We start from the raw sequence: 20,606 nt of genomic DNA on the forward strand, positions 1-20,606 counted from the left end.
GGTCATTTGTAAAATCTGACTGAGGCTGAATGCATTAGGATCAACTTTTCCCCAGATGCTCCTGCATCAAGAAATGTGAAGGTACATCCATGTTTTCTTTGCATCTTTACTGATGATGACCCTAAACTCAAGTTTTGAGATGACTTTCAGATATAACATCTTTATAGAATCTGTGCAAGGATTATATTGACTAATGTGACAATGTGCTGGTCTTTGAAAGATTGATGGGGTAACTTTGGCAACCATGAAGCTTGTTGTTAATGAGAAATTAGAGGTTGTGAAATTTTAAAAGGGATGGTGAGCCCCAAACTGTTATTCATCAGCTACACCAGCTGGACAGGCAGTGGTGAGATAAATTTTTTAAGCAAAAAGCAAGCTGCAGCACATTCTGAGTCAAGAATTCATGGAGCAGTTGCACAATTCAGTTATACAGTATACAGTCAAGAGAAAATAAAATCAGAAGAAAGAAATACATAAATCCACCCCAGCAGAAACTGACTGGCTCTTTAATTGTCTTATGTTTAAATGTTTTCTTCCTGAAATTAATAGCTTCATACTCTCCATTTGTAAAAATATAATGCACAGAAGTGACAGGAAAAAGGCATGTCTTAAACTAGCCAGGATTATTCTACACAAATGTAACTAATCAAAAAAAAAAAAAAAAAACAAAAAAAACCTGAGATTTGTTCATTGCTCAAAATTTTGAACAAAAATAAAATGAAAATTTCAACCTGCCAAACACTATGACAGTGGGAATTTAGCAGTCACAGCATAGAATAGAGCTAGTGGCAGTAGCTGCCACCACTAAGACACTTTGGTGTTTTCCTAGCGGGCTAAGCTATTTTTTTTCATTATGAAACACAATAGAATTGACATCACGTTGAACACACAAAACCCCCAGCACTTTCATCGAATCACTGACGGACAGGCTTCCAAGGACTGCAACGTTTTCCAGCAGCCTCCTCGTACTGACAGGAACAAGTGTGTAAACCGAGGAGCGGGTCTGATACAATTCAGATACACTATATGAGAACAGGCCTTTAATTTAATCTGCAGACAATTACTGGCAAAGCTGCTTTTGTGCGTTGGGTTTAATTCCTGGGCTGTGAAGTCATGAAATGGTGCTCAGCAGAGCAGAAAGGTGAACACCATCCTGTTAAGTGAAAGCAAAGAGGCCATTTTACGGACGGCTCCATAAGCTGGCTAAAGCAGAGCCTGTGTCCCGAACAAAGGACACTGATTCCCAGCCACATTCCCTCCCAAACAACCCCAATCGCCAGCTGAAAAGTAACTTCACACAAACAATGGTTAAGCCTCTGACTTGTGGCTTGAAGCAATTTCTTTGTCAGACTTTGTCTGTGGACATAATTAGTTGTTTGCCAGGGAATTTCTTGGCACAGTCCATAGCCTAACATTTTTAAAACCAGAATGGATTTCTACTCATTGGGAAAGGGGGTCTAAAATACTTTATTGTCAGAAGCCATTAATGTAAGGATATAACTAATTGGAGAAAAAGTGCTCCTTGAAGGTATCGGGAACCAACTGGATATGTGCCATTTCTGGGATGCTCACCAAGGGTTTCTATAAAAACAGAGAGAGGAAGTAGAAATGTTAGCTATTTACTAGTACATTACACACCATTTATCAAGGTTGCTCTAAGCCCTAGATTTGCATAATGATGTGTGGCACTGGGCCATGCCTGGTACCTGGAAAACCTTGGTGACTTTCCTTAGCTTGCAGAAACAGGAAAAGGGGCCCTTGGTTGCAGCGAGTATGTCTGGATCTGAAGCACACGTCGAGCAGTTCTTTTTTATTTTGGGCCTGTGCAGGTATAACCTGAGAACGTGGCAAAACATATGGCAGAAATTTCAGGGACATTTGTGGCTGAAATTTGGAGCAGGGCAGAGGAGAGTTTTGGAGTTTTGCCCCAGGGGATGCTGCTGCAGTCCCTGTGCTGGTCTCAGGGGCAGGATGCAGATCTGTGCTGCTGTCAGGGCTGTGACTGTTCACCTGCCGACACAAACTTCCCAGAGCAGTCACCTGAAAACCCACCGGTTCTTGTGGAATAAGAGCGCACCGGAAACTCCAGACTAGCAGCAGAGCCTGCACTTGTCTTTAGGATCTCGTCCTTGGTAATCACACCTGCAAACGACTGTGAAACTGAAGATACTGCCCAGGTGGTCTGCTGGGTAAATGGGACACAGAACCACAGAATCACAGAATCACAGAATCACAGAGTCACAGAGTCACAGAATGCATTGAGTTGGAAGAGACATTTAAGGGCCCATGGGCACGGACACTTCCCACCATCCCAAGTTTCTCCAAGCCCCATCAACTGGCCTTGAACACTTCCAGGGATGGGGCAGCCACAGCTCCTCTGGAGAAACTCTTCCAGGGCCTCACCACTCTCACAGGGAAGAATTTCTTCCTAATACCTCATCTAAACCTACTCTCTTTCAGTTTAAAGCCATTCCCCCATGTCCTGTCACCACAGTTCCTGATACCTACGTGTGGTGCCAGCTATACCCATTGACAATATATTAGTAGCTGATAAATATATTCAAATGAAGAGAGAAAAAAATTGAAAATACAGAAAATAATAAAACCAGGAACATAAGATATGAACAGATTTCAAGCATAAGACATCGAGATAATTATTATGGCAAAACATAAATAATTTTATTATGACTCATATTTTTAACTTTCTGTAAAAAAAAAAAAGCTGGAGAATTACCCTTTTAGCTAAATGTTTTAAAATAATTCCATATAATTATTTTTCAGTAAATGTTACTAATCAGGAACGTGTGTGCCAATATTCAAGGTCTGCATCTGGCAGTAAAATCAGATGTAAAGTCTGACTACGAAACTCCTGATTTCACAAATCCAGTGAAGAAGTTGCTTTCTGCATTTCTCGAGATAAAATCAAAAAAATTGTACATGCAAGCATAGAGCCTTCAACACAACACAGTTTCATACAGAATGCTTACATTCACTAAGCATTAAAAGCAATTTAATACTTCCCTCCAATCACTAGACCAGACAGAACTGAACATTCCCAAAGAGTTAAAAAAAATCACGTTATTCTGATAATGTCAGATACAATTTTTAAAGATCAAATACAAAAATTACAATGTAAATCACACTTAATCAACTTTTAAAATAAAAATCATCAAAAAGCAAAAGCAAGGTCATTAATTTTTAAATCATATTTGAATAAGTAAAACCAGAGACAAGGCAACATCTTCAGCAGTTTGGAATCCAGCATCCATAAAATACACAATCCATACTTATAGCAATGATTACATTTGGCTTTTATTAAAGTAAGTAATACTTGGTATAAAAATGCTAGAGAATCCAGATGAAAAATTTATTATAAAAAATTAATGGAATTATTTAGGTTTGTAAAAGCATCAAACTCAGAAAAGCTGTTTACTGTTCATAGCATAAATGTTTTATATATTATGTAGTGCACATACTATATAATTGAGTTTCAGTTTTTATTTTATTCATAGCCTTTAAAAATACACTTAAACATTACAGTAAATATGAGCTGTATGATTCATTGAGAATCATCTAAATAACTAAAAAACATTGCATAACTATTTCTAAGATTTGGCCATCCCCAATCAGATGACGACACAATTTGGTTCTATTGTTTTACCCTTAGTTTGAATGCCTGTACTTTCAAAGACAAAGAATTGACTCAAGGAAGTTACCCCAAAATACAGAGAAGAACAACTTGAAGGCAGTTATATGAAACTATTAATTCTTCAAATATTGATACACAGGATTTTCAGAACAAATTGAGTGACTTGGAGCAAAAATCTCCACAATTACTGAGGTAAGTTAGATTTGAAAGGTAGAAACTTTCTATACTATTTCATACGACTCCACAATATTATTTCATGCAGCTTAGATGGGAAGTTAAATTCTAACCTTCTGTCTCTGTGTAAAACATAAAGATCACATTTTATTCCAGTTTATCAGTCTCAAAATGGACTCTACCATCGAGACAGTGAAGCTGGAAAAGTTTCTAAGTGCTACCATTTTTCCCCAGTAAAGACAGTGTAAAATTATTCAGCAGTGGAGAAATTAAAGTACAATGCTCCTGTACCAATTCCAGATAGATTTCAGCATTCCTGCTCAGTGCTTGAGTACAAAAGTAACTCCCCAGTATTCAGGCGGGCAGAGGCCAAAATAAGACATACTGCTGGTAAACAGCTAGCATAAATATTAATCACAGAAACAACAAGATTAAAACCAAAAAGATTTAGCATCTGTCTGTTGCTGACAAAAAGAACAACAGTTCATGGCTTTTAAAAATTGAAATCAACATTTCATTTACAAGTACTTACATAGAGCTCTAAATTGAGCACATTAACCAGATTGCAAAGTGCTGACTTACTTCTCCAGTGAATAAACAATGGAGTTAGTCAAGCTGCCAATCCTTTTCCCTAAAACAGGAATATCATATATGAGGCACCACACTCCTTACAAGCTTTCATTTCTCTCCTGCCAGGTTCATTTTGTCATTATCTATTTTGTTAACTGGCTTCATGCAGTGTCCTGGATGGAGCAGCAGCAGCAGAAGAAAGAATGTCAAAGTAGAATTGACCAACCTAAGTTTCCAACAAACAACAGAAAGTGCAGCTTAAGAATTGGTCCATTTTAGGTTCACATCTCATCCCATCCATAAGCTCCAGCCCAGCAGAAACTGGTGGATCTGCCCAAAAATGGACAAACACTGCAGAGCAGAGGAGTGTGAGCACACAAACAGTGAGAGAGGGGGAGTCAACAAGACTGGAGAAAGTGGAAACAAAGGCTAAGTGAAGAAGGAAACAGAATGAACTACCTTCCTCTACCACTGCAGACCAACAGAATTCTCCATCGTGGGCTTCATCTACTCCATGCAAATTAACCTGGGAACTCCAAAAACCTCTTGACTTTTTTTTTTTTGTAGCTGGTAAGGCATTGCCAATTGGGTACAATAATTTCCTTTTGTTTCATAACAAACATCACACTATCAGCGCCCTTCAAAAGCTTTATATTTTTACCTTAACTTCCATGAAACCAGAGCTGTCCTAAACCAGCAAACCTCTAAGCAGCTTACCCCTCAAAAATGCATGCATGAATACTGTCTCAAGCAGGAAACAATGCCAGCTTGGAAATCAGAACACCTGATCTCCACTGGAGAGATGGTGTGGATGAGTATAAATTGTGAGAGGTGATACTTCAGTAGGCAGAATTACAGATAGTCATGAGCAAATGATGACAGAAGGTGCAGCACCCAAGGGTTTTCGAGCTCCTTTAAACTCTTAGAAAATTTTCATCCTTGCAACTCTTAATGAATTGGGAACTGAACAGGGCATCTTGCCTTTGAAAATGCAAGGCTAAGAACTGTCCACAAAATTAATATAAAAATAATTTCCCACTTCATGTCAAAAATGTAGCACTTCAAGAAGCAACATATCAAGTTACATATAATCCACAGCTTCAGAAATTCAACTCAAGTAAAACTCAGTAAGCCAAAAAAAGGAAGCTCTTAAAGGAAAGTTTTCTAGATACAGTAGATACAGATTCTTTGTTTAGCTACAGAATAATACAGAAATTTCCTAGAACTCCAGGGGAACAAACTATTGTTTTTAGAAGTAGCAGAAATATGTAGGTAGAATTCTGATCTTTCTTAAACGTGCTAGAAGTTCATAAACAGGGAGATGCAAACACTGATCTCTAGCAGTAGTACATCTATTTGTTTTCAAGATATGAGAATAAAGGGTCCTATTACAGAAACACTCTTTTCCTCCCAAAGAAGAAAATAATTGATATTTTCCTGTGACAACGGACAACACCAGCTACTGTCTATTGTCCACTTATTTGAATCAGTTCTTGAGAGTCCCTGATGGAAATTCAGGAAGAAAAATCCACTCTAAATATAACCTGCATTGGGTTTGCAGCAGTATTGAATATGGTCCCTGTATTTGAGAATAAACCCTGCAGTTTCCATTCAGTCAAGAAGCCTTTCCAGGCTATTTTGCAGAAGTGACTGAAAATTGGCAAGGGAATTGATAGTGACTAGTAATGAAGTTTTTACCCTAGTGGAGAGACCAGAGAGTTTTATAATTCATTGGAGTACAAATCTTGAGAATTGTGAAAGGAACAAGGTCTCAGCAAGTTAATTTCTCTAAACTTTATTAGTTTATATGGCAATTTACCTGACAAAGGAGAACATGAGAAGAAATGCTTGAGGCAGTTCATATGATTGTAAAATTCCAAACAGGTAATGTAAAATATTCCAGATTACAGGCGAAAGTAAATTGAATAAACCTACCATAATTCTTCATCGCTTCAAACATTATTCATTCATTAACCATTTATATTAGAAGAGCATTTTGAATTAGAAGTCATGAACAAAAGGATTTACAGAGGGATGTCTTTACTTGTATATTACTAACATTATATTCAGACTGAAGGAAACTAAAAAGCCAAGAGAAACTTGTATCTTTTGGTTTTTTCACTAAGAAAAGTGAAGCAGTATGTAGAAGATAAGGCTCTAAAACATTAATCAGATTCAATTCTCAAAATAATATTTTCAGGGAATTACTGCCTTGGCTTCATCAGTTGATCCAAATCATCCAGCAAGTTCATACTGACAAGTAAAGCTTGTGTTTATTTCCATTTCAAACAGCTAAAAATTAGCTCAAGATGCTATATTTATCTGGATCCTTACATACAGATTTTAGTACAGGGCTATTTTGGCCTTCAGAACACAACTCCCTATTGTAAATGTTAAACAGGAAGTTGGAAGTTTCGTCAGATGAAATTGCCAAAGAACAGAGTTAATATTAGAAGCACTTTTAAACTCTAGTTTGATGCTTTTGTTAAAGTGAGTTAAGTGAAAATGAATGTGGGCATAGGAATAGTCAGGTTTGGGTTGCCAAGTTCTCATGCTGAGAACCAGGGGAGGATGTCCTTTCAAAATATTTGGCTTCCAGACACAGAAACATAAATTGCATCAATTTACACTCAGTGCAGGTTTTCAAGATTTGTCTCCCACACAATAACACCATTGGAATGAGCAGCTGGATCCTGAGCCACGGTTCTACAGGAAAATGGGCATTCTGTGCCTGCAATATATGAAAGATCCAGATTGTTTCACATCTGACAGGTGCTGGGCTTGTGTCTCACAGCCACAGATATTCTGTAATGGGGTTGGTATAGAAATACTGTACAACAAGATGAGTTAATCACATGAACTTCAACAACAGAGGTCACATAACTCATAAAAAGTCAATTTCTATTAGAAGGATGTAAGTCACAATGCCTCCAATATTTTTATAGGTGGGAATTATGGCATTTGTCTAACTCCAAATTAATAGATGATATCTAGTAAAACAGCAAGGCAGTCAGAATTGCTCATACAGATGACATAAGACCAGTCCAATAAGCCCAGATGAGAGGATCTGAACTGACAACACTTTGGGGACAGAGATTCTGGGAGATCAAACTACCTTCCAGCTTGATGCAGAGACAGCTGTTGGGCTGAGACAGCCCCATATGATCTGCAAAGTGTGTTTCATATCAGAGATTGCATTCCTGATCCACAATTTTAAACAAAACCCCCAATCCTCTCTTAGTTCAAGAGAAGTCAATATTGATCATAGTTCCTAAAACAGCACTTCTGCAATAATATTGGTATTTTTTGCCTGCAAAGGACTGTTTTGCTTTTACTGTGAGTGATTTAAATATCCCCCAAACCCTTCAGCCTACTTACCTTCAGACTACAATGACACCATTTTAGCCATTTCATTTTGACGATATATTGAGCCAACTATACTTTATAGGTCTCAAGAACTTGCTTAAGCACACTCCTGTCATTTTTTAAATAAACAAAAAAAGGCTCAATCCCAATACTTGTAGATTCATTGTAAAATAAAGTTTATTGCACCTACTTACCATTAGCATGAGTGATTTTATTACAGCATAAATATTAGGATTCTCTGATTATATCTTTCTATCTAATTCCCAGAGGAAAAAAAAAACAGTCGAGCTTTTGCTAGAAGGACCCTAAAATAATAAGGCAAAAACTGTACCAAAACAAACAGTGAAGGTCACTGTCACCTCAGTTGTCCTTCACCCACTCATTCTTCTGTTTCCCAAGTCCTGCTCTGGGACTGTCACCACTTCTCTTTACTCAAGCTGCAAATCATTGGGGAAGAAGCTTGGCTTTTGTTTTGAAAAAACCTCACTTTATCAACAGCCCAGTTTACCCAAAGTACCTTGATTGATTTAAATCACTCAGAGTGAGTGGCCTTTAAATCAGGCTCTCTACAGAAAATAAAAATAAATGTCGCATTCCATTCCATGCAGGTTTTCAAGAGAAACACTGATTTTAATCTGGTTTACAGCTCATGTGGCTAATATCCTACAATATATATTAAAAACAGGCACTTTGGTTTAGAACCTTTTATTCTAAACCTGAAGAAAGGAAAAAATAACACCTTGCAAAATAATTAAATGAGAAACCGGACTATAGTTAGAAAAAAAAAAAAGACGGGGGGGGGGGGGAAGCAAAATAAACTAGATTTACAGCAACCTTCAACAGTGAAAATGATAACTCTGTTGCAAGTGGACACTGAATAATCCAGTTAAATGCTGGACCTCCCCTCACAGTGCTATTAAAACCCAGAAATCTTTTCTTTCAGAAGAGTTTCTTGGTAGCAGAGCAGCGACGAAACACTTACGTAGAAAATACATAATTTCTGAATATCCGAGGAACTGATTTTAGGTGAACATTAAATGACAACCGCCAGCAAATCTTTTCATAGAGGAGTTTTCCACTTCCACACACAGCACAGAGCCCGGGTAAGTGACTACACCTGTGTAGTTCTGCCCTCTCCTGGTGCATCCAACACATGCAGGAGACACTGCAAACACACCGAACAAATAAATTCTTGCGCAGCAACAACAAAGCTGCCAGACTGACCACAGGCTAATTTGCTGGAGGTTACATGCTCTGCACTGTCTTACAATCACTTCTCTGGGTTCTGATCTGTGTTAAGTGTTTATGGATAGAAAAGGATCTTTTCAAACACAAGATAAATTTAATCATGTATTTACACAATAAAATGCCATTCTGTTTTTGCTATTGCTTTATTTGTAGAAAGATCTTAAATAATGCTTTATTTTATAATTGCTAAATATTTTTCTCTTACTCTGATCTAAGTTCTCTGTGTAAACTCAATAAATACTTCAATAATGAGAGAGTTTTGAGAGATAACCACATGCTCAGATATCTGAGTGGCAACTCCTGGTTAGGTGAGTTCAAAATCTGAAGTTTCATTTCATTTTATATTTTCTTTTATCCCAGCACTGTGATACTGCTTTCCCATGTCCTTTCCTTTAACATACTTCTTGTACACATTTGACAAACACCAGGCTTGCTACCCTGAAGTGCAAACATACAAATAAACATATAAAATGTTCCTCATGAGTCAAAAACCTTAACAAAATTTGATAAAACCCTCCCTCGTGGCTTCTGTGATAGCCTTTCCACCTTCATCACCACAACCAGAGTGCATGGAAAAGGAAGAATTGCAAATTGTTTTGCACAGTTGGGTCCTGGGAAGCTCAGAATCTGCTTTAGCAAACAAGGTGAAACTCTTGGATAAGCACTGCTAAGATGCAACCTGCTTTAAGTGTTTTTAGGACACGAACAATGATAATGGAAACTTGTAAAAGTATTGCAGAATAACAAGAAAGCTCTTACTTTTTAATTTTTTTTCCTATAAGGAAAAGAATTCCTTATTTTCTGCTCCTGCTTCCCTGAAAGCAACACAACAAAGGGATCATCCTCAGGCCTTGGCCTCTCACAGTGATCCGAGGGTTGCAGCTGAGTTTAGAACCTTAACAAGACTTTATGATAAAATAAACATCTGACCCCCCCCGAGTTTGCTTTCCAAACAGTAACAGCTGGACTAGTGAAGACAGATGTTCTTGTAGGCACCAAAGAACAAATTTCTTCCAGTTTGTAATGAAGGTACTCTAGTAAAAGGCTTATAAACAACTAAACAGCTGTTCACAGAGGGACTTACCCCAAAGTGTTGGTGGAATTAGAAACTCCAAGACTGAAGAACCAGGAAAGAATCAGCTCTAATCTCCCATCCCTAATAGGAGTATCTTTGTTTTTCTATAAGGCAGTATTTGTCTCATCCTTGCCAGAAAATTTTTCTAGAAAATGATTTTTGTCATATAGAGAGGTCAAAGATCTTTTCCAGGCAAATAGCAAAACTATTGCTCTGAGAGGAAAATGTATATTTATACACACAGAGTTCCACAAGATCTACTGCAGTCAATAATAGTTTTAGAAGCACTGATGTAACAATATGTTATAAAATAGTAGAACCAAATATTAGGATATTCTAGTTTCCTGATAGTAAGTTTATAATGAATTCATTTCCCATTGAAATTCCAAATGAGTGATTTTCTTACTCTGGAGACAGAAGAATTGGTTTGACATATAATTTGAATTTATCATGCCAATTTCCAGGATTCTAGAATGATTTCCCACTAATTATGCACCTACCAAATATTTTCCTTTTCTAACTTTGTTACCTTGGCAATTACTGCCTGGAACATTCTGAGTATCCTGCACTGCTGTTCCTACAGACACACTCACAAAGAGTTTGAACCAAACGGGTCTGTTCCAACAAAAACACAGTCACAGAAAAAGTGAGAAAACATTCTCATCTCTTTGTAACTGCACTACCAGGAGAAAACTTAGTGATGAAGGGAGCTTAAAACATGTAACCCTTACTTGAAAAAGCCCCAAACATTCATTGGGAGCAAGCAAGGTCATAATATTCACAGTTCTAAGAGCTTTAAACCTGGCAGAGAGAAAATCCCAAGATCTAAGAGATGCCATTTCTTGGCACCTGATTAACCTGGGAAAGTCACAGCTGGATCTGAAATGGGCTGTCAAAATTCTCACCAGCAAACCCGGTTCTTTGTGCTGTCATGCTCCTTTCTAGATGTTTGGTGGCACTCGTGGCATCCTGCCACAGCCTTGTCAGGCAGGCTCAGATCCACAAACCCTGCTCCCTGGGCTCACAGCTGGCCCGACTGTCAGGTTGGAAGCATGATCTTGGCGTTTGCTCTGCAAACACATGTATGAAATGGCCATTGGCACCTGAAACACCCCGGACATGCACACTTGCCTCACAATCCGACACCTGAAGACTACAACAGCTAGGTACCAATGGGAAGTAGCCAGCTCCATCACCATTCCAGAGGTTTTTTTACCCCATTTCTCTTGTTCATACATGGACTGGGACTCTGTTTCTGCTTGCAAGTGTTTAGATACATTGTATAATAAAACATTTAGCATCTCTCACGCATTATGTCTGAATATAATCCGTCTGCCCAGGCACTCCACTGGGATTCTAAACAGTCATTAACATAATTCACTTTGAGCATGAAGACTTGTTTTTTACTATTAGCTGTCTTTCAGGTGAATATCTAGAATATGATAGGTGCTTTCTGGTCCATTTCCCACATTAATATACTTTTCCCTATGGCTGTATTATTTAAACAACTTGTTGTTTTACAGTATTACCTGCTACTCCACCATAAAATCAGCTTATGCCTCTACTGGCTTGGAGACTCAGCAAATGTAGTACCTCCAGCTAAAAAGAAAACTGCCAGAAAGAAAGGAAAAGGAGGCATTTTCTCCTCTTCAATTAGGCAGATTCTGGTGCTTTTGCTGTATGCACTGAAGCAGTAACACTGTATAGGTGGTAACAGACTCTCAGTCTCCTTCCCTGGCAGAGCTTTGTTTCACCCTGTCTGCAGGTCCAGCCAATGCTTCTATCACTGTACAAAGCCTTTTCAGCAGACAAGATAGTCTCTTCCTATTAGACACTTTTCTCCAGCTTTCATTTATCACTCCCTCTCACTTCTCTGCCCTCAGCAAGAGCCCACTACCTGTTCTGTCCAGGGAAGATCCAGAAACCTCTCTTTGATTCAGAGTGCTTCATCACAGGATACTGTAACGAGTCACAGCTACCTCAGTCTATTCTACAAAAGAAACCTGCTACTGCTCCAGTCTGAGAAAGCCTCTCAGAAAAAACACTGTTCCTTCCAGCAGCCTTCTCCTATTAAGGTTCTCTAATATCTCTTATCCACTCACAGAAGGTGCAACTCTCTGCACTTAATTCATGGGGAAGAATCTAGGCTTTGGCAAGAGGTGAGATCTGAAAGTCAGAAGGGACTTTCTTTCAGTCTCTTTTTAGAAAGAAATACAGCAATTTGAGATCTGAAATCCTGATGTGGATGTGTCTACACCTGTTCTCTTCAGCAAGTTAATGTTCTGTTTACCTCCATTTGTTCTATCTTTGACAATAAGCAATAGTACAGATAGTAATGCACTGCTGATTATTTAATCACAGGATAGCTCTGAACCTGCATTGTTTGCTCTAAATCCACTGCCTGCAAAACCGATTGTAAATCTCAATCAAAATTAAAAGGGAAAGAAAAAAGATCCTTCAGGTTTTTGGGTAAAAGCTCATCTTTACAAGAAGTGTGACATAGCCATAATTGTGGCAAAAACTCCAACACTTCTTGAGTGAGTGAAAATTAGAAGTTTGAGTTTAAATGTTTTAAACAATCTTTTCACATCTATAGTCTAATTTGTTCATTTTATGCTTCTTATAACAAAAAAAGAGAGACATAATCACTTTACCTTTGGGGGTTAACAGAACCCTTGTGACTACTTGTAACCATGGAAATATGAAGAGCTACTCAGAGCCCAACATCAAACTGACAGAGGTGCCAGGAGACAGAAAATAGATATATGATGAATTTGCTACATATGAAAACCCATTGAATCTGTACCAAGCGCATTAACAACATAAAAAACCAAAGTCACAAAGCCTTTTAATTGCTTAAAAGTGCATGGCATTTACCATGGCTTCCCACAGAAAATAAAGGGAAATGCCTTTAAAGGCTTGTTTTTAAAGCACTGAGTGCATCAGAACTAGTTTAAAAGCAGAGAAAAATAGGAGGTAAAAATGGTTACTACGTGAATAGGAAGAGTAACAATATGCATTTAAAGACTAAAAAAGGCCCCTTTGAAGAAGAAGGGTTTTCATGGACTAGGATTGTAGTTATGGAGATTATGCAACCAATGGCCAGTGACATCTGAGTTAGTCTGCACCAAGCACCATTAGGAATGTTTTCTCATCCTCTGCTAGCAGCCCTGAGTTTAACAGACACAGAAATACCTAAGACAAGCAAACACTCGTGATGATTTGTTGACATATCTGCCTTATAATAATAAGGCATGTGCACATTTAACTGCCTTTCCTGTGACAGCCCAAGCCACAAAACACTGTTTAACCAACCACAACTTCAATCCTCAAACACCATCATCCTCAAAAAGAGATGCTTCTGGAAAAAAAGGATAACACCTGCATTCCTTGCTCTGCTGAGAAAGAAATGACCAACAACAGAAGAAAAATCTTTGAAATAATACATCTCAGCAAATGATATCTACTTGGAAGATAAAATAATGAATACAACAGAAAAACCCTACAATGTATGTGCACACTTCATACATTACACAGGTGCAGGACAACTCAAAGAGCCAAAATGTGCCAGCACAATCAAACTGATACTTTCTCACTCTTGTACCTTTGGTACTGTCAGACAAACTGTGTGACCACCTTCTTTTCTTTAGCCCACTGCTAACTACAGAATCAGAACTGTCCTCCAGGACTAATTGTAGGTCAAGAGTGAGACTTTCTGGGCCTACGTTAGCTGAAGGAAATACACATTTACTACCTCTCACAGGTATGATTTGCTGGTTCATCATGCCACCATCTATTTTGCCCGTTTGCCAGAATTGTTTTTCAGGTCTTCATTAAATTTTAAGCTCAGGATCAGGTTAACGCCATGAAAAATGAAGATACCATCTGGACAACATTTTCTTGCAATTTCTCATCTTATTTGTACTTCCAGTTTCAGGGCTACCTTGCATACCTTTGCAGATATGCTGAGTTAGGGTACATTCATTACACAAACCCACAGATTATTACACAATCCAAATGGATTCCATAGGGTTGCATGAGGTATACAAAGTGCATTTCTAGTGTGCCAAGAGAATCTTGGCTGCCCTTCTTGTTTACAGTAAGTGTACGATTTCTCTTTTTAGTCATATTTGGGGATTCAATATTCATGAGAAATACCAAATGCAAGAGGTAGAAATGTCTGAATACAGGCCAAGTAATAGAAGTCTGAGGTTTTTATTAGTGGCAAAATCTTCATATAGACCAATTAATATAATTATTGATTAACTTACATTATTGTGGCATTTGAGCCTTTTACCCTCTGAAGCTCAAGCTAATACCTAAAATCACAAACAAAAAGATAACGTGAAAAAAGAATTAGGTGTACCACAACAGAACACCAGCAAAAAGAGCAATGATTTTCATTTTTATCTTGTATTTCAGTGGAGAATCTTGAAAGACTTTAAAAATATTAAAAAGAATGCTTTGAAATTTTATGCTGTTTTATGCCATCAACATAACTAAGCATGACAACAGCATAAGGATTATGGAAGCAAATCTAAGGAAATTCAAAATAATTGGCTACCCCAAGCTGCTACTTCCACCTTGGAATTTGAATTAATTAAAAAATCAAGTGTAAAACAACAGTAGGAAACCACATACCTAAAAGGACTACCCTCCTAAGAAGGCAGGAAAGACTTTTAGCATAGATTTTCTTTCCATAGAAGGAAGGGAGTTGTAGGTATCCCACCAAGACTGGGCTCTCTGGCATAGGAGCCTGCAGGAGGAGTATGTGAGGAAGCACTGACCAGGATTTTATTTTGTTGGGTGTTGCTAGTTTGTGTGTCATTAAGCTGTTAAGACTCCCCTGTAATCTCATGCATCGCCTCTTGATCTGTGTTGCAAACACTGGTTCATAGACACCTGAAGATGGCACAAAGCTTATAAATAGGCAACTTCCTGGAAGCACATTCAAGGAAGCAAAGAAACGGACAGGGAAATAAACACGGCAAGGGCATACACAGAGTATCTTAAATTTCATTAGCATTATGTGAAAATCATTGAAGTAATACTGGACAAGAAGTGCAAGTGCCCAGTGGCATTTTTTATTAAAAAACTGCATTGTTTTGGTGGTTAAAATGTGTTGATCAACATATCCTAAAGAAATATGTAGCACTCAGAGCAAGCCATAACCATCTGCTTAGACTGTACCACCTGCCCTGCCCTGGGCTCCTGGGGCAGCCTTACGGCCCCTCATTTATCTGGCAACAATGAACATTTTAGTCACGCTCTCTCCTCTCCCTCTGACTCCATGGTCAAGCTGCTGTATCACACTTTGAAGAAACACCAGCAGGACTGACTCAAGAACAGTATGGCTGTTATCCAGACTAGTCCTTCTATGCCCTTCTTGCCTCCAAACACATGTTCATAGTGAGTGGATAGGTCTGTGTTATGTTTAAGATAAACAGTGTAACAGGTCACTTTGATGATCATCTTTTTGCTCATCACACTGAGAACTACTGGGGTTTTTTTCAGAAGTAAAAAGCAAAACTAATTCCTCACCAAGCATAGAATAATAAATTATATGAGTCTAAATCATTATTATATGAGTCTAAATCATTCTATAAAGGCCCTAATTTTCATATGTGGTCACATATGGAAATGGAAACATCACATTGCTATCAAAGAAGTGCAATTATACAAGAACAGTTGAAATTTATGCCACTCCCAGTGACATGCACACAATTAATAAGCAGATACATGAAGTCATGGAGTGGGTGTGGAGAGGGTGGGGCCTCTATCAGATGTGGGAGGGAGCTTTGTAGCTTTGCTTTAAGTTCAAACTGTTCGGGCAACTGCAGGAGAAATGAGTGGTGGATAGAATACAGCGTGAAAGTGGAGCTGAAGGACTGTGAGCCACATGGTGCAGAACCTCCTGGCCACCAGTCACGGGGAACAAGTGGAGGGTAAAGTCCCCTTGTTTTCCTTTGTTAAATCCCTCCCTTCAAACCCAAGGGATTGTAGCAGCAGTCTGGGTGAGAATACATTTAGTATGACATTGCTGCTTAAGAGTTCAACAAGCAAGGCCAGCTAAACACACAAAACACGTTGGATGCCAGGTCACTCACGTGGGAAATAAAATGTGCAAAGAAAAGTAGCTTTCCACCTTTCCTAGGCAGGTTTTGCTGCTGAGAAAAGAGTCAAATTACCCTTCCAGCACCTGAACTCATCAGTGGGACATCCTGACACCTCCCAGCTTCAGTTTCCAGTTCACATCCCCCAGAGCACAGCTCCTGAGCATGCAGGTCCTGCGACTACATCAGGGCCCAAGGACTGGTGGGGCCAAGGGAGGGTTTAAAAAGTGTGGGATTCAGGGAAAACATAGCAAGGGAGCTCCACTGCACACTGTGCTCAAGGGCCCGATGCATGCCATCCCTCCACAGTGCCTTATTTTGTCCTTTCTCCTCATCAGTCTTTTTCCTAAGCATCTCCAGGAACAGGTAACTTTAGCTTCTGTCAGGACTATTTTGTCATTTGTTTAGAGCTGAGTGGGATTTAAAATCCATGAAGATGGGGAAGACTTTTCTTTTTGCATGAACAAACAGGTGAAGTCCTAGGACTTTATGGCAAGAGGCAAACTACTTGATAATTGCTGGATTTTGGAATTAGTTTGCAACTTGGTTTCCATTTCATCCTTCCACGACGTAAACATTTCCAAGTGAAATTAAATCATGCAAGTAGCTCATCTTTGTATAAAATTATTAATACATACCATCTTTTCTATTATTTGTGCTAGTTGCTGGAATTTACCCCGAACATATGTTACTATGGATTCCTTTTGATTGCCTTTTGCAGTCACTGAAATGGCACATCCATTTTATGACATATGCTGTATATACATTTTTTGATCACATCACCACAAAACATCACTTTAATGCTGCTCATACACTGACCACTTTTTAACATGAACTAGACAGAAAATATACAAGGGGAACGACAAGACACTGAGATGGCATGAGTGACTGAGCACAAATATGAGAACAGGTTTTACAGGATTATGTTAAGTATCCTTTAGATTGTAAAGATGTCAGCTAACGTAAAACTCTAATGTACCAGCTGCTGTCCAAATAGATCACAAAATGAAAGTCCTCATGCTGAGCAGGGCTTAAAATAGAGCAGCTGATGAGTAAGACACTCTTTTTTATATAAACTTCACATTTCACGCACTAAGACATTTCATTGTCAGATATCCGTGGGGTTGCTATTTTCCATGAGAAATCTGCAGCAGAACAAAAGCATCGAATAGTTTCACTTCCCAGGCTCTAAGATTGTTATTTTCATGCCACACAGAAACTCCCTTCTAGTCTGCTTTGTGATTCATGTGTTTGGCTGAATAACTTTCCTGGAACTCAGAACAAGAGGGAAACCTTCCCTAAGTACTTCCTGTCTTTCTAGATGTACTAATAACATGATGGAGTCCTCCCACCTTTCCCATTTACAACACTCCAGGCACACCTACTGGTTGATATACTCATAAGCCTCAGAATTAGTCTGCTTTTGCTCTGGTTTTTAAATAGCAGCTTTTTCTCTAGCAACAAAACTGGTTTTTTTGTCTAACATTAGTATGTACCAAAGCAGTATTAATAGACTGCTTAATTAATAGACAACGGAGATGTTGTAGCTTAGCATACAACATGAAAGATGCATTGCTCTTTCCCTTTTTCCTGTCTGAAGCCACTCACAGCTTTGAAAGCATCTTAATCTTAAAACCCTGCCCAGAAAGATGTAATGTTGAGGGGAAGAACAACCTATGTCATGTGTTTAACCCTGAGAGCTTGCAGGCCTCACTCCAGAGGCCTAATGGAACAGGTATGAAACCAATGTTGAATTTTGACTGCGTAAGAACTAAGTCAAAACTCCAGAATAAGGTCTAGTGTATTTACAAGATGAAACACCAAAAAAATAGAGTCACTGCCCCACTGTCCTGTTAAAGCCTGTCAATCTGGAAATCCTTCCTCCCACCATGGATTGTTAAACTCCTACTAGAGTTATCAGCACTAACTAAAAAGGGAATCAAGCCCTCAACTTTTATAGATTGCAAAACTTCTTTTCAAATTATGTGTCTGAAGAATCCTGATTTCCTTGTATTTGGAAAACAAGTAAAATGTTTTGTGTAATTGATATGAAAAACCAACTGGAGGTGCTGAGTGACTCCCCGAACTCTTTAGAAGGGCTGCCATGAGTTGCTCCAGTTCTAATTGTGGCTTTGCATCTGACTTAATATGTGGGTGTAATCCTGACCAACTCATTAATCTCCAGGCCTGTTTTTCCAAACTGCAAAAGGGAGGATATTGCACTTATTTAATTAATACAGTCTGTGGCTGTTAATTAGTTAAAAAACCCCACTATTTAAATGACATTTACAATTCCAGCTATACTTTTGTGTTCAGCTGTTTCTGCTTCTCATTTACCCTTTTGAACAAGCAAATCAAGGCTGGTTGAAATTCATTCTCTGTTCATTTCAGTCCCAAAAGGAAAAGTTTTGGTGCTTAATGGGACATAAAAAATTGTAAGACCTCTACCAAGAAAAGGCAGCAAAACTCTACCCTGAATCTTAGTGTCCTCAGTAAATCTTGAAGAAATACTGTCAGCAATTTCAAGAGTGTCTTTGGCCCAATTCTCTTCTAACGAAACGGCTTCTAGAATTCTTTATTATTTTTTGTGGAGGGAGGCAAGAATCTCACACTAGCTAACTCTAGGCTTATACATGATGTGTAAAAAAAAGTAAGTACTAAATAAAGTGTTGACTCAAAATTACTCCAAGAATGAATACTGATTTCTTATTAAAAAAAAAAAGGATAAATAAAACTCTAGGAAACATTTTAATAAAATCCTAGGAAAAAAGAAAAAAAGAAATGCTGTTATTTGAAAAGGCTGTAGCCTTTTAGAATTTTCAGCTTAAAATATTTTACTCACTAAAATTTTCTTAACATATTTACAGTTTACCATGTCTCCTCCAAGTTCAGACTTCCAGCCTCTGAAATACAAACTCAATTCCACATATTTTAATGAAGTAAAAGCTCTGATGTGCTTTAACCTTCATTAAGGTCAAATTCAAATAAAGATAGAAATTTTTTGTCCTAAACCTTCTGTAAAGATTGAAAATATATTGCAAAGAAGTACTTAGAATTTCTTAATTCCCTGGTTTTAGCCTGATTTTCCTCCTCAGATTCTTCTTCCTGTTCCTGTTACGCTGCCAGACAGTGGATTGCCAACTCTTGGGAGTTCCTTTTGAGTCTCAAAAAAAAAAAAAAATCAATTGGTGTTCTCAGAGACCACAGGGTTGAAATCAATGGATTGTATAAGAATCTCCTATTTTTGCCTGAAACAAGCTTTTAGCCCTTGAAATTATGATAAAGGCTGGGAGGAAGAAGAATGGGTTTAAAAAAGCTCAGGAAGAAGAAGGTACATGAAAAAGTCAACATTTCTTGCTTTGTATTTATGGGTTTTGATGCTCAAATCTGGAAACATCATGGTAGGAGGTGCAGCCTTTAAAGCAATAAGTGTTTATACAAACAAAACCAGAAAAACCTAATATTTCCCTGGCTTAGGTGTTGTAATAACTCAAGAACTTGATGAACTGGGAAAAGAATGAGTCTGCAATAGCTTATTATGATAAAACCTTTATTTTGAAGAGGTCTGAGCCAGCCACACACGAGTTGTTACAGACTACAGTAAACAGGTCACCACTGTGAGATTTTTTCCATCAGTCTGCAAACAATCTAAGTCATAGGCTGCTGTTTCTTCTGCCCTCATAACTGGGTTGAACCAAGGCACCAACTCTGTGTAACAGGGTCAGAAATACGGCTCAGCAATCTCTGGAGTTTTTAGTGTACAGACAGAACAAGAAATCCAGACATTCAAATTATTAAATCTCAATAATTTTCTGTGAGCTTTGACTTCTCCTGCTGTAGGTTAGATCATAGCTTGTATGTCTACAGACAAATGGAGGAAGAGATTGGATAAAAGGGTAAGACATGTTAATTAATATTGCATGGCTGAAAACCTATAAACAAACAGCACCTGTTTAAAATGCTCTAAAGCAGTTGGATCCACAGCTAGGTGCTAAAACAGATATCACATCTTGGGCATATTTTGGAAGACATTAAAAAATAAATGCATAAAATTCTATCTCCAAACTATTGCACAAAAATTCACCCTCCAAAGACTCAAGAGATCTGGGTCCTCTGTATCTCTAACTAGGGTCATGAATCATGTTTCAGAGAAAACACAACTAAAAAATCAAAGGACTAATTTGGCTGGTTACTTCTGAACATCTGTGGGTGTTCCAGAGACATATCAAGTCTGCTTGAAGGCAATCCCTGCCCAAAAAAAACAAACAAAAAAACCCACTATCAGTTTTCGGGTTATCAGTTGAGAAACGAGATTCCTTTCTTCTGCATGGAAATAGTTGTCTAGATTTAAAAACTTGCAGATTCTAAAGTGAAACCACTGACATGGCCTTATCATACCTTAGGTAGGCTG

General features: G+C 38.2%; 1 long non-coding RNA gene across 1 annotated transcript; it reads right to left on the bottom strand.

The window, feature by feature from the left end:
* Positions 1-1,448: 1,448 nt before the first annotated feature.
* On the bottom strand, positions 1,449-14,831 carry LOC116445778. Its single transcript, XR_004240879.1, has 4 exons — positions 14,724-14,831; positions 14,354-14,401; positions 1,707-1,836; positions 1,449-1,581 (listed from the first exon to the last, which is right to left on the bottom strand). It is a non-coding gene; the product is annotated as an uncharacterized LOC116445778 (long non-coding RNA).
* Positions 14,832-20,606: the final 5,775 nt, after the last annotated feature.

This window comes from Corvus moneduloides, chromosome 6 (assembly GCF_009650955.1).
Source record: "Corvus moneduloides isolate bCorMon1 chromosome 6, bCorMon1.pri, whole genome shotgun sequence".
Taxonomy (NCBI): Eukaryota; Metazoa; Chordata; class Aves; order Passeriformes; family Corvidae; genus Corvus; species Corvus moneduloides.